Below are 4,053 nucleotides of genomic sequence, written 5' to 3'. Positions count from 1 at the left end.
GAGTTAGGTTCACATGAACCCCTTTTACACAGAGACCGATCATGTCGATCATATTCTTTGTTGTTTAATTAGTACACAGTTTATACCTGTATATAAGAAGGGATCCAGCCTAAAATGAACTAGAAATTAGCATTTTAAAGCGGATATACAGAACCAGTCAAAGGTTTGGGCACACCTCATTCAAGGGTTTTTCTTTATTTCTACTATTTTCTACATTGAGATGAGTTGGACTGCAGAGTGAAGGAAAAGCAGCCAACAAGTGCTCAGCACGTGGCAACTCCTTCAGAACTGTTGGAAAAGCATTCCTCATTAAGCTGGTTGAGAGAATGCCAAAAGTGTGCAAAGTTGTCATCAGGGCAAAGGGAGGCTACTTTGAAGAATTTCAAATATAAAATATATTTTGATTTGTTTAACACTTGTTTGGTTACTACATGATTCCATATTCCATGTGTTATTTCATAGTTTTGATGTCTACAATGTAGAAAACAGTGTAAATAAAGAATAACCCTTAAATGAGTAGGTGTGTCCATACTTAGTCCTGTAAGTATATTGTGCAAAAAAGATGTGACACCTTTTTGGGCCCTCATCAGTTTGCGTCCCTGACTGTGGGACCTTATATAGACAGATTTGCCTTTCCAAATCAGGTCCAATTAAATGAATTTACCACAGGTGGATTCCAATCAAGTTGTAGAAACATCTCAAGGATGATCAATGGAAACAGGATGCACCTGAGCTCAATTTTGAGTCTCATAGCAAAGGGTCCGAATACTATGTAAATAAGGTATTTCAGTTTTTTATTTTCTATTAATTCGCAAACTTTTCTAAAAACCTGTTTTCACTTTGTCATTATGTGGTATTGTGTGTCGATTAATGAGTAAAAAATGTATTTCATATATTTTTGAAAAAGACTGTAATATAACAAAATGAGGAAAAAGTGAAGGGGCCTGAAAACTTTCCGAATTAACTGTATGCAAGCACATTCAGATTGACCACACGGTGGTGCTACAACAGGTACATCTCTATATCTGTTTGGCTCAGTGTTGAAATTGAAAACCTCTGTGGTTATTGTGTTGTGTTGATGTGATTCCCATTTGAGGTCCGGAGTGTGATTTCTAGGATGTTTGTGTGGCGTCAAATTCGGACTAATTGTTGTTACTACTTCTTTTGCTCTTTTTTTCATATTTTCATAGGTACTGTCAGGTGAAATACTTTCACATCCCAGGCTACAGATGGAGAGACGGGTACGTTTGTCATAAGGTGGCTACAGCTTGCACCACACAGAGACGGAGGCAGAAAGGAAAACAGCAAGAACATGGAGGATAGACCCAGAGAGACATACATACATGTACGGGATAAACACGGATTCTTTGCACATTGTCTGGAAATAATGGACAACTTGGTACTTGTTTATTAGTTCCAGATCATGTATAGATCGGAGGCGTTTATTCCACTTATACCATTGTTGACAAAGAAAACAAGCAAACATTTACTAGTAAAAAATCAATGTTTTCATTGAGATTTACATTTTGATAAGTAAATTCATCCTATTTCATCCTTCCACTAAACCTGGTTCTATCGGTTAGGTTGCTAGAGAAGTGGACTTGTTAGGTGCCGCCAAACGTCAAATCGATAGCTAAAATGCCGGGCAAATGTAGATTCAACCCTGGAACATTTTTGGGATCTTTTATTTTAGCTCGTGAAAGATGGGACCAACACTTTTACTTTGAGCCTTATATTTATGTTCAGTATAGTTTACCCATCTTTTTTACAACTACATCACTCTACCCAACCAACCCACACTGTGTAAGGTGCCAAAAAATGTGTCAGACTTTGGCATTGCGAGAATGGGTGAATCGGTCCTGAAGAGCCACATGAAGGGGAAAGACACAACGTTGCATCCTGGGCTGGCGCCAGTTCTACATTATGTGACTTTTTCTCTGCAAGGTCCCCCAAAGCTTTTTTGGCAATAACGATAATTTTTGCGCCCGCGATATTCCACTTTATCAAGCGGCAGCAGTGTTCCTGCTGTTCACATGCCGTTTTCCACACAGCCCACCCGCCCTTCTCCCGACCGGCGACACTAAAGCTGCCAGCCGGAAGCAAGACACTTTTTCGTAGCTATTAAATAGTAGATTCCCAAATGCCCAATAAAAACAGTCCTTAAGTTAGAGTAATGCAAATTGGAAATGTGTAGGCATGTCCCAAAACTCTGCTCATCACTACTCAAATGACTAAATCCTTGAAAAGTCCTTGAATTTGACTTGCCACTGTCTGTACGAACCCTGATGCATGCTGCACAGTGCCGGTGGGTGAAAATTGGATAAGTTAAAATACTGTGAGATAATTGTTGCTATTTTTATATGAGAGAACTAGCTAGCTATGTATTTAGAAAAACATATGTGGCTTTGGCTAGCATATAGGTCAGCTGCAACCACTGTAGCTTTGTAGCTAGCAATTGTTTCCTCCATGAACAAAGCAAACTAGCTATCTAGCTACCAACCTTAAACAAATTAAGGCTCAATAACAATAGAGTAAGTAGTGTTGATGATTTTTATCGAAATCTTAGAAAACATATGAATTATTCAGTAGATAATCTAGCTAGTCCGGTGGTGGTCTGCACATAGTTTCGTATGCATTCCTGTGCTTTCTCAAGTCCAGCTTTGCGACGCTTGCAACCCGGAACTACCAGAACAGCTATGTTAACGATTTTCTGATTTGGTCTATAACAAATAGCGAACTGACTTTTATGCATGCACCCCAAAGCCATAAATCCAACCACGCTCTCACAAGGATACCACTGGGAAGGAGGCATATAAGAGCATGGGAGTACCCTTGTAAGAGAATGGGCTAACTGACCAATAGGAACCTAGAAACCGTTATTGATCAGGGGATGCACAAGGGTGAGGTTTATGGCTACTACATGATTGGCTAAGGCCACAATCTATCCATCTCACATGTAGAGGGAGAGAGGTGAGGATGGGTGAGGGCTAGAAGTTGCAGTGCCACAAAACAAATAAAAAAACAAGATGCATACACTATGCCCACAGTACTCTTTCGTATGTCTACTGTTTATATTTAGGTGCAGGAGCTCCACAAAACCTGTAATATTATATAGGAGGTGCAGGCACTCAAGCAGTTGAACATGTTAGGTGTTGGTATTTGCTCCTGCCCACGTCAAGCACTGTATAGCCTACATGCATGTGATTGTGTGATTAACTCCCAGCCATATTGTAATAAATCCAATTTCTTGTCCTGGTTTTGTTACTGTTTCATTCTAAATGGCCCTTTCTCTATGTTTATTTTAACCGGCAAAGCCATATAAACAATAACAATCTATTCATCCTTGCCAGTGGCATAGGGCCTACATAAAGCTGTACCAACTGCTGAGGTTTCTTTTCAGCACCTTGGAGTGAATCCTTGCCACTGCTACACCTGGCTATCAGCGGAGCCTTGTCTGGTAGCAAAACAGTTCATTCAGCCTCATTTACTGCATTTTTAAAAAACAGCTGATATGACTGACTTGCTTAAACAAATGTGGTTTCTACTGACAATTGAGATGTACAGACTATGGCATAAGGGGACAACAAGCGGACAAGAGGCAAGCCATAATTTCGATTAAGACATTAATGAGCGAGCTAGGACAGACGTAGTCAATATAACTATTGGATCAGCACTTTTGAAACGTACAGCGACATAAATCAGAACATGGTCCGTTTCTACAGTATTTTCCCTGTTCACCAAGTCAGAACCGTAGGATAAATAAAAGGGGCACATAAGCAGACAATGAAAGCTCTTACAATATTCAATGATGACATTTCTCTAAAACAGGCTATTGACTACATGTGCACCACCAAGTCAGAACAGTAGGCTACTTTTGAAAAGGGGAAAGGGACCAAATTATTAGGGTGAGGCACATGGGCTACTAACAGGTTACACAACATAGACTTAGTATTACATTCTTAGCTACAGAATACATATCTCCCTGGCATATTACAGAATTTATGCAGCAACATAAAATACATTTTTGGACTCACTTTGTTGTGTTGGTGTCAC

General features: G+C 39.7%; 1 long non-coding RNA gene across 1 annotated transcript; it reads left to right on the top strand.

The window, feature by feature from the left end:
- Positions 1-751: 751 nt before the first annotated feature.
- Positions 752-3,613, top strand: LOC118386467 (uncharacterized). The gene is made up of 3 exons (XR_004826218.2): positions 752-781; positions 908-1,011; positions 1,191-3,613. It is a non-coding gene; the product is annotated as an uncharacterized LOC118386467 (long non-coding RNA).
- Positions 3,614-4,053: the final 440 nt, after the last annotated feature.

Source organism: Oncorhynchus keta, chromosome 7 (genome assembly GCF_023373465.1).
Source record: "Oncorhynchus keta strain PuntledgeMale-10-30-2019 chromosome 7, Oket_V2, whole genome shotgun sequence".
NCBI classification, from domain to species: domain Eukaryota; kingdom Metazoa; phylum Chordata; class Actinopteri; order Salmoniformes; family Salmonidae; genus Oncorhynchus; species Oncorhynchus keta.
Note: the sequence above shows the minus strand (reverse complement) of the source record. Positions and strands in the feature narration are given on the sequence as shown.